Source organism: Drosophila sulfurigaster, chromosome X, assembly GCF_023558435.1.
Source record: "Drosophila sulfurigaster albostrigata strain 15112-1811.04 chromosome X, ASM2355843v2, whole genome shotgun sequence".
In the NCBI taxonomy this organism is placed as follows: Eukaryota; Metazoa; Arthropoda; class Insecta; order Diptera; family Drosophilidae; genus Drosophila; species Drosophila sulfurigaster.
In genome coordinates, this window is record NC_084885.1 from 4,862,769 (window position 1) to 4,873,835 (window position 11,067).

General features: G+C 37.5%; 1 protein-coding gene across 5 annotated transcripts in view; it reads right to left on the minus strand.

Annotated features, from left to right (window-relative positions):
- LOC133847427 (moesin/ezrin/radixin homolog 1) overlaps window positions 1-11,067 on the minus strand; it is a 29,020-nt gene that overhangs the window by 14,688 nt on the left and 3,265 nt on the right. Inside the window, exon 1 of one of the 5 annotated variants that reach the window (XM_062282461.1) lies at window positions 10,220-10,501. The exons of 3 other annotated variants lie outside the window; for them this stretch is intronic. The gene's annotated coding sequence lies outside the window, so the exon portion shown is untranslated. Of the gene's footprint in view, window positions 1-8,019; window positions 8,316-10,219; window positions 10,502-11,067 lie in introns of those variants that run through there. One more of the 5 variants, XM_062282459.1, reaches the window with a different exon arrangement.

The window sequence follows — 11,067 nt, forward strand, 5'->3', positions numbered from 1 at the left end:
GCTGTTAATTATAAAGAAAAAAAAAAGAATAACAACAACAACAAATACGAAACTAAAACACTTCCTTTTTGTTGTTTTTGCTGTACAAAAGTTTCTATAAGACCGCCAACGAGGCGAGCGAGAAAGAGAGAGAGATTAATTTAGAATACAAATGTGACAATTTAATGAAGCAAATTAGGCTTAAATGTTCTTGATAGCAAACAAATGGCAAGAGCACGTAAAGACAACAACGACAACAACAACAACAATGGCAACATTGACAGCTACAACAACAACAACAACAACAAGAAGAAATGACTGTCAAATGTCAGCGACTTCGTTTATATCCCATGTGAAAAGCGAAAAGCGGACAAGACATTGCCATCGGTGTGCGTAGGAGCTAATGGAGGAAATCGGGGGGAATTCCAAGGGAGGGGGAGAGGGAGAGGAAACAGAGGAAGTGGGGTGCCACGGAATGGGAGAAAATAAAAACATCAACGCGACCATAATTAACACGACACGCAAATACATTTAAAAAGCGTTTTCTGTGTGTTTGCTTTTATTTATTTTTTATTTCCCATTTTATTTTATGACATTCTGCCGAGTGTCGGCATCGCACTTCCCTCCCCTCCTTCCCTCCTCCTCCTCTGCTTCTCACAAGATTACTTTTTTCTTTTTCTTGTGTAAATTGCCAACTCATCGCAACAATTAGCTTTTATGCTTTTTATTTATGTATATTTGTTGTTGTGTGTAGTTGTAGTTCATTCATGCAAAGTCCAGCGATCATTTAACAATTTTCTGCCAAGCACTTAGCGACTTGATGTCAGCGAGAGAGCAACGCGATAAACATTAAGATTAAGCAATTATTATTTCGTCGAATTTTATCAGCACCCAATTCCAACAGAATTCCGTGTGGAATTTCCATATGTTTCTTTAATTGTCGATTATTCAAAACAACATTTGACATTGCTCATGGATATTTTTGTGTAGAATAATCAAAGAAAGCATTTTTATAATTTTGTGTTTTTTTTTGTATTCATCATTTTTTGGTTCCATATTTTGTTCAACTTTTAATCTCAAAGAATGTTCTACTTTTGTATAGAAGATTTTGTGTTGAATTTTATTATTTTAGAATCTATGTATTTTTATAGCGCACTTTGCTTTAAGTTAATAAAGTTCCATTGTCGTACTTTGATACATTTGAAAAGCATGTACATTGTTTTTATATTTATAATCTCACGTAATTCCAACAAAATAAATTTCTAGGCATAGTTTTAATAATTTCCTCCAAATTCCAAAAAGTTTAACATTCATTAAATATTTTATTATAATTTCATTTTAATGCAAAGCATTTATATTCTACAAAAATAATTTTGTTTTTTATTTTTGTAGTAGACTTTGTATTCAATTCTATTAATTTTTATATCAATTGCACTTTGTTTTATTTTTAGTATTTTCTTCCAGTTCTTTGAATTTTTACTTCAACGTACTTTGACATATTTCGGAATTATTTTATTTGTAATCTCACAAAACTTACTTTTTTAAAGTATTCGTTAATCTTTTCTTCATAATTCTAAAGTTCTTTAAATATTTGTTAATAATTTCATTCAAATTTCAAAAAGTTTAACTTTATTTTAAGATTTTGCAATCATTTGTTTTTAATGCCAATATTGTATATTCCACTATAATACTTTATTTGATTATTTAATTTTTATAGTAGACTTTATTTTAAACTGTTTTTTTTTATGGCAGTTCCTAAGCAACCGCTCTTTGCTTTATTTCTCACTGTTTTATAAATGTTTACTTTATCGTACTTTGATACATTTGGGAATTATTTAAATTTATTTATTTTGACTTTTCTATAATCTTTCATTCAACTAACTTCTTCGAAGTATTTGTTAATCGTTTTTAATCTTTAATCTTAATCTTTTCTTCATAATTCCAAAAAATTCAAGTTCTTTGAATATTTTTAATAAATTCTTTTAAATTTCAAAAAGTTTAACGTTCTTTAATGATTGTTCAATCATTTATTTTGTCTACTTCGTATCACACTTTGATTGTGATGTTTGACAATTATTGAATTTATTTTATTTGGTTCGCAATTAAGATATCTAAAGCTCATTCCCATCAACAGCTCATCAACGAACACGAACTTTCTGCTCACGCATTGTGGAGGAGGAGGAAGCTTCCCACTTGGTCTTCCTCTTTCCATTTCGCGTGCTGTTTAGTTTTGTTAATTGTTTTGGTCAATTTGACAAATGTTTTGCATGCAAAAAGCAAGCACACACACACACACATACACATACAAAGCGTATACATTGTGTGAGAGAGTGAATTGTGTTCTTTGTTGTTGTTGTTAGTTTTTGAAGGGCAACTGACAGTTTTTTTTTTTTTTTGGTTCGTTTTTTGACAATTTTTTTTGCTGTCGCTTGTTCCAGTCAATCAATGGAAAGTTTTATTTGTGTATTTTACTACCAAACAGAGTCTGACTAATTTAAGCCAATAGTTACTACGTGTTGCGGTTGTACATTGTGTATATATATGTATATAAGTATATCGTGCTGTCGAGTCAATGATAATCTCAATTGGGTCAAATTACATAACGGAGACGTGTCGCTTATCAGTGCTGGCCACGTAAAGTCGCCCGACGTGCAATTCAATTTCAAATTGCTAAACACACACAAGTACAATAAAATCGTGAATACTCTCGACGCGGATAGCGAATGAACAATGGATAATGGGTTGTGAGAGAGAGAGAGAGAGAGAGAGAGAGAGAGTGGTAGAAATAATACCGCGCACTTGAATACATAAAATATTCTTGATCTTGACCTACAAATTGTTGTTCTATTCCTAGGGTATTCCCCTAGTCGGGCACACGCCATTTGCTTATTCATGTCTTCTATTGTTGGTTTTTCTTGCTTCCCCCCTTCCCACCGTTCAATCAAATTAATGCCATAGTGAAACTACAGAATGTGTTTTTTGTTTAACACGAAAAAAATGTAATAAAATAAAATTGCTATTACAAAGGCGGGTTTTTTGCTCGACTTTTTGATTGTTGTCAACGTCACTTCCGTTAGCAACTATTCTTCTGTATTTGTACAATGAAATCATGTGCATATCTTATCTAACGCACATAAACACACACACACACACACACACACACATACTGATGTTTGTGTTATAAATATAATTCATATCAGCATTTTTATGTGGCTCGCCCAAAAAAAAAGAGCCAAAAAAAAGAGCAGAAAAAACAATTACAAATTGGCAAATAGACAAATAACAAGCGCACCACGGTAACTGTCAATTGGGTCGCATGTTTTTTTCCCCAACCTCTTCCGATGCGCGTGTGCGTTTGTATGTGTGTGTGAGTGTATGCATGTTATCGATAAATACTCACGCACTCACTCACGCATGCAGCTTTTGCTGCCTTTGATCTCTGCACACACACACACACACTCGCAGTGCATAGCAAGCAGCTTATAATAGGTGCTAATACACTAAGAGACAACAACAACAAAGCTGCGCTGCTCTTAATTTGAGCGCAAGCAGCAAAGAAAGAAATGCGTAAGGCTGCGCTGCTTACTTATTTAGAGCAGCGCAGCGCGCGTCCTTAATCTATGAGAGAGGGAGAGAGAGAGAGAGAGAGCACACGGAAGAGAGCACAAAATGTCAATGCGTGATTTGTTGTTGTACCGTTTAAGCTTTCGTTTTGTGTGTTTGCAATTATTAAATATATGCAAAGCGTTTCTCGGTTATGAAACGACAATTTGTGCATGCGAAAGCTGTAGTATGTGTGTGTGTGTGCGACAAGCAAAGCAATTTTTATAATGCAACGAGCATGCGGGTAACAGAGATAGCTAGTGAGATACTCGTTAGATATTAAAACGCAGCAACAACAACAACAACAATAACAACGTCGACGTCGTCGTTGTCGGCCTCATCTCTGCCATTTTGCTATTATTTTTATTATTTGCAACTTATTTTTTATGACAGCCGCAGTCGCAGCCGCAACTCGTTAGCTAATTTCATTATTTTTACCTCCAACGCTGGCGCAAATATTAATCGTCAAGACAACACACAAAAAAAACCCCATAGACAATAGACACACACACACGTACACATAGATATACACTCTAATAAAAATGAGTAAATAATATGCGTGACATTGAGTTTTGAGGTTATGCATACGATATGCAGCCGCAGTCGCAGCCAAAGCCGCAGACGACACTTCAATTGTTGTTGAGTTGAGTTGTTGCCTCAAGTTTCCGTTGAAATTGCCATTCATATTTGTAGAGTGTGTTTGTGTGTGTGTGTGTATTGATGTGCTGCTTATCGATGGATTGCCAGTTAATTGCCTATATACTCAAATTGGGTAATCCTAGAGAGCTAGTCACTAATCATGCTGCCCGGATTTGTACCTTTCTGTTTCGATTGATTTATGCAGCAAAACAAAGCAATGCGATAAAAATAACTGCAACAACAAAAGATTGACGCAGCTTTAATTAAAGAGTCTACTGCACAAACGAAAAAAAATGCCGGCAGAGCCATCGCTGCTGCTGACGTCGACTTTAGCGTCACAGCTGTCATTAAAACAACATTAAAACTAAAGTAAACAGCGGCAACAAATTAAACTCTCCCTCTCCCTCTCTTCAAAACAATTCGATAAAAGAAAAGAAGAGGAAGCAGTATTAGCTGCTTAAACTAGAATTGCCAACTTATTTGTGCAAAGAATGAAGCTTGGCGTTGCCAACTCATTTGGCGAATGTGACTCGTCATCGACGCCTTGTGTTGATCTCACACAAAAGCTGATATTCACAACACTCCATATATGGGCAGTGAAGAAGAAACCTTTTTGGCACAAGTGCAAGTACAAATATGTCTGTCTGCGTTGTGTTGTGTATGTTTTTTATCGCAATGTCAATCCGCAAGTGGAGAGGTGTAGCTATAAACGAGCATTGCTGTCATTGAGCTATAACTGATTCATCATCAGCGTACAAACGCCGTTAAATTAAATTGCTGCTACCTTGACGCATGCAAAAGCAAATCGAGAAAAAATTGAAAAAAAAAAAAATTAATAAAAATAATAGAAAAAAAATCACACACACACATTCGCACCTATGACAATCGACAACAATTGCACAATTAGTCATTTCATCAATTAACAATTAACTATTTTTAAACTTGTGCGCTTCCCAACAGCAGCAGGTGATGAGCTCAGTTTTGAGCAATGCTAAGAGAGTGAGAGAGCAAAGATTTATCGTATTTCTAGTTTGTTTTTTTTTTCTTTTTGCTTTTTACACCTTGAACTTTGACGCAACACTGAAAGCGCGGTGCAAAGCTCGTCATAGGCCATAATAATGCGAGAGCGAGAGAGCAAGCGAGAGCTACTGTACGATCTGTTTGTGCTCTACGTGCAAACGTGTTCATATCGAACAAACTCAGCGCCTCTGTGTGAGTGTGTGTGTGTCGTATCAATGAGCATTTGTATGCCAGCTTAAAGTTACACCTGTAACAACAAGACTCTGTACATCATATTCGGCTATCGTAGTCAACGTGAGTAAAAAAAACAAATGAAAAAAATAAAAAAAACAGAACCTGTTCCCCCCTAAAAAGTAAAAAATGTGATTTTCAGGTATTTATATTTGCTTTTGACATTTTCGCTTTGATTTCATGCTAATGACAACAATAATGAATCAACCGATGACGAGGGGTTGAAAGGAATGGCAAGTGTTGGGGGTTAAAACACCTATGTAAATGAGTTTTTATTTTATTTCACTGTAAATCAATGAAGCGAGAGATTAACTCATCGAAATGTTTTTAGAATTTAACTCTATTTGACCTTCACAAGAGATTTTTATCACTAGAGTTGGTTTTTTTTTTGGGCGCGTCTCGTAGAAAACCACAAAAAAACGTTAACAGCATTTCAGTTGTTAAGTTTTTTTTCGGATTGGTTTAAAGCAAAAATTTACATGGAGACGCGACGATGAAGAAGAAAGCTGTGCAAGAAGACAAAAGAAAGCTGTGGAATTTTAGCAATGCGGCCAACATTGGATGGCCAACGGCCTCCCAAGCACTGTAAAACCCATCAAGGCCTCGCCATCATCATCATCATCATCATCATCAACAGCAGCTAGACAAGTCTACAGAGAAACAAAGAGAGCGAGAGAGAGAAAGATCAAGACAATCTTTCTCATCATCCATCTGCACTTGATGATAATAAAAAGCATGGTCAAGCATTGAGAAAAACAAGCTGCTCTTGCTTATTTGTTGGTTAAGCTAAAACGTTCAAAACTCATAACAATATCATAAATTAAAAAACGCCGATTTAAATGCATTAAAACACGCGCACATCTCATGCAACAACAACAAAAACGACAGAAACTTCAACAATTGCAGTATTAGCTTTTAGTTTTAGCCTCGCCTAGGGGAAATACCATCCATAACTTTCGTCATGCGATGATATGCCAGCGATCGAGTTAGCTACAAACTCTTCTCACTTTTTCAATGTTATGTGATCTCACTTAAAAAAATAATAAAACAAAAAAAATTAAAGATCTTTTTCATTATTGTAATGAATTAACTCATTAAACATATTTAACTCTCTCACTGGAGAATTTTTCATAATTTTTGCTAGCTGACTTCGCAGTTATTAATATAGTTGTGGAATTTGTTTATTTCTTATCTTATCGAGTCTATTAATAACTGTGTTTATAGACAAGTCGCTCAGCATTTAACACTTGAGGTGTTGAGCTATGTGCTGACTGAAGATCATACGTGTGAAAAAGCGTTCAACAAACTGTAATCCTTATAAGCAAGGCAAGTCTTTTGGGCATGTTTTTATTTTTAAAATTATGGGAATTTCCAAATCCTTAAGAATTTTCCCTTCAAATTATATTAGAAAGGACTTTCAAGATGAGCCTAATGTGGAATTTAAAATGTAATCTTGTAGATATTTCAGCAACAATGAATGAGACTTACATGATTCTGAATAGGAAAAGAATCATATGGAAACTCACAGGATAAACCAAAGATTTTACAATCATAGTTTAATGAACGTAAATGCTCATTGACAACATTTAAAGTGAAGGAAACTTTCAGGGATGAACCTATCTTGAATATCTTTTATATGATTCTGAATAGGAAAATAATCATATAGAAACTTTCAGGATAAACCTACAATTGTAAGTTCTTCATAGTTTAATGAACTTAAATGCTCATTGACAACATTTAAAGTGAAAGAAACTTTCAGGGATGAGCCTATCGTAGAATTTAAAATGTAATCTTGTAGATATTTCAGCAACAATGAATGAGACTTTTATATGATTCCTAATAGGAAAAGAATCATATGGAAACTCACAGGAAAAACTATTGTAATCACTTTCAAGTTTAATGAACTTAAAAGCTCATTGACAACATTTAAAGTGAAGGAAGCTGTTTCGATTGTTCAATGAACTTGAAAGCAATCCAATTAATTTGGAAAGAAATCAAAAGATTCAAGTGAGTTTTGGTGTGGACGGGAAGTTTGAAATGGTCATGGATTGCATTTTTTTTACTGTTAGTTTTAGTCGCTGACCAAAACGAGTCGCAGACACCTGAGTAAAAGCTTCGTTCAACGAGGTGCGTCTGCTGTTGCTGTTGTTGTTGCTTTTGTTAGTTGCTCGGCTGTCTATCAACTTGTTTATGAGGCACTGTCGCTGTTTCTGTGTCTCCGTTTGTTGTAAACCTGCTGACTGCCTGCCTGCTTGCCCCATGTTGCTGCCTGCAGCACCGTTTTGCTGTGGCACTTAGCCATTGCCATTACTTGTTGTTGCCGCTGTTGCTGCTGTTGCTGGTCAGATTTCCTTGTTGTTGCTGCTTGTCTAGCAGCGCTTTTAGAAAGTATGTCAATTTAGAAAAGCCGTTGACTGGACACACACAGAGTGTGTGGCACATTGCTGCTGCCTGTTTTTTCATTTCATTTCATTTCTTGCTGTATTTTGTCTTCTTTCTCTCTTTGCCATAATGTTGTATTAAGTTCAATTTTGTATACCAACCCACCACAAGTTTGTTGTCGTCGCTGCTGCTTGCCGCTGGCTGTAATAATTGCTGGATTTGCTGCAGTTATATGGATATTGTTATTGCCTCAGCACACACAGTTGCACTAGTTTATTATTGCTTTTTTTTTTTGGTTTTTGGTTTTTCCTTTATTCTCCTTTTTTGTTCAAGCACAGCACACGAAAAAAAACGACATTTATTCAAATTGCAATTCGCACTCAAATAAAAAATTAAAACGAATTCGTTTTCGTTATTTGTTGTTTTTCTCTTTTCTTTTCGCTGTTTTTGCGTCTGATTGAAACGAGCGCGCCGTCGCGACTGTCTAACTAAAGCTTACAGCCGCCGCCGTTATTGCTGTTGCTGCTGCCGCGCTGCTGCTGCTGCTGTGGTTGTGCGCACGGAGAGAGTAAGGAAAAGAGAGAGAGCAAAGGCAGAGAGCCGAAAGCCAAATAATTGAGTGAGTGCGGGCGGGGTTAAGCTTCGGCTTCGTTTATGGCTTCGGCTATGGCTTCGACTGCTATAGTTGTTACTCTGCGTGCGTTGCTTTTGTACAGACGCGCGTTAGCAAGTTTTGCTGCTGCTTTACTATGGTGGAGACTAAATGGCAAAAGTAATAGAAACGAATGTGTGAGAGGGAGAGCGTTGTGTGCATGCAAAAAGAGCAAAGACAGTTGACAGCAACAATGTTGCTACTCCAAGATATCACAGCAAAAATAATAACTCTCCTCTTTGCGTGTGTGAGTGTGTTTGTATGTGATATGAGCGCCAAGCATATCAATAACAGTGAATGAAGTGAACGAGTGGGGTGAAGGGGGGTGAACTGTTAGCTTTACTTGATAGGTTAGGTTAAGGCTGACTCATCCATTTAGTTGGCAATCAATTGAAAGTTCATTTAAAAAGCTACTGCAGCTGCAGGTGCAAGGTTGGCTCGAGCAATAAACCAATGTCAACACACACATACACACACGCACACTCACACACACACACACACACACACAACATGCGCGCATCACGAGAAATATTTTTGCGGCACATTTTTTTCTTTGATAGCCGCGCGTCGCGATCACAACCCAATTTAGAACATTACGTAGCCAAAAAGCAAAAAAACCGCTTTGAAAAATAGTTTATCAATTTCTGTTTCTATCGTTTTTGTTGGTTGTGTTCTTTTTACGAATTGATAAAAAACACAATGCCGCAACACAAATACGCAATCAACACAAAAGTACATTTTCAAGCATTATTATAAAGCGAGGGGAAGGGGAGAGATGTGTGTATTGGCGCCATGGAAGTTTGTTATCGTTTATCGATAAACATGCGCCCAATGCTAACTTGAATTCATGATGACAACTCATTCAGTTCCATTTAATAACACTTAAAATTCGAATTAATTCAATGAATAAAAGGTGTTAACGATTATCGACAATATATCATTCTATTTGGCATCGTAAATAAAGTTATAAACTTTAAATACACAATGAATTCCGCAATTCAGAATCTGGCAAAAGCAGCAATATAAACTGAGCTCCCCACTATTGTTGTCGAATTATACTTTGCATGTTCTCCCCCTTTCCCTAAAATCAGTATCTCCGGCTTCATCTACATCTTCATCTTCATCTTGATCATCTGGCAACGCTGGCCTTACGCATCATGCACTCACAGACTATCACACACGCATATTTTGGAGAGAGGGGTCAGCTGTCGACATCGCAGTCGCAGTCGCAGTTGTTCGTTCACTTTCAAAAGCCAAGAAAAAAAGTAAAAGCTCTCCCACGCAACGTTTATGGTGAATTGTGCAAGGGACAAAAAGAGATCACGACGATCGTTGCTGCACACGCAATATTTATAAAAAGAGACTTTTGTCTTCAACATTAAAGATAAGATAGCAGCCAAAGTGCATAAAGGGATTTTTTGGAGGAGGAGGAGGAGGAGGAGGTGGAGGTTGTCGTTGTCTTTCGGGCGGCGCCGGAGGTCATCCGGCGTTTGACCCACTGAACAACTGACAGCAGCGTCGTCTTCACTCGCTTTTGGATTGATTAATTTCTCACACATACACTACGTTCATTAAGTGGGTGAAGGGCGATTCTGATTGGACAAGAGTCGCTCAGTCGCCGTTGATAACAACGCATCAGTTTTAAGGCGTTGCCAAACTGCAGCCTGAAATTTATCGACACACATACACACACACACGTAGACATTTACTTACATGCAAATAATACACCAATTGTCCACAGAAGCCAACGCAATGAAAATGTTTTTTTTAAAAGCGCGCGATAAGTTTTTGTGCTATTTTACACAAACAACTATAAGAAAAGCTCTCAGAACTCTCTCACTCGCTCTTTCCCACCACGTTATTGCACTCTCACTTGCACACGTGCAAAAAAAAAAACGAAAAACGAATAAGAAGCGCAACAGCAGCAGCAGAACTCTCCACAAATGAGAAAGCCAGCAACAACAACAGTTGGACAGTTTATTTGTTGTTTTTTTTTTTCGCTGTGTGTTTGCGCTGCGTTGTCGTCCGCTGACTGCACGTACCGAAAGTCAAATGCGAAATGAGCCGACGACGCGTCGCAGCAGCGCAGCGCAGCGCGGCGAATGCGAGCGCACAGCCTTCTTTTTTTTTTATCTGTGTGCAGCCTGAGGGTTGGGGAGAGGAGGGGAACGGTCGTCTGTGGTCTTTTGGTTCTCGTGAGATGCTCCACTCGAAACAATTTTTAATGGCCAGCCAGCCGCCATCCCAGCCAGCAGCCCAAAAAGCAAGTCACGCGGTTGCCAAGCTTCGAGCCGCTCTCTCAGCAAAGTGTAGAGTCAGAGAGAGACAGCGGGAGAGCGAGAGTGTGAGAGAGCGTAACAAGTGTCAGTTCCCAACCGTTGTCGGCCAGGTGGCAACGCCGGCGCATTAAAATTTTTATTTATTTTTTTTTTTGAAAGCAAAGCGCCTAGCCAGCTTTTAACGTTTTATTCGTTCCCTTTGAACGTTTCGTTTTGTTACGTAATGCAGCGACGGTAACGGCGACTGCTCTCCCAACTCTTCTTTCTACGCGTCGCTGCCTC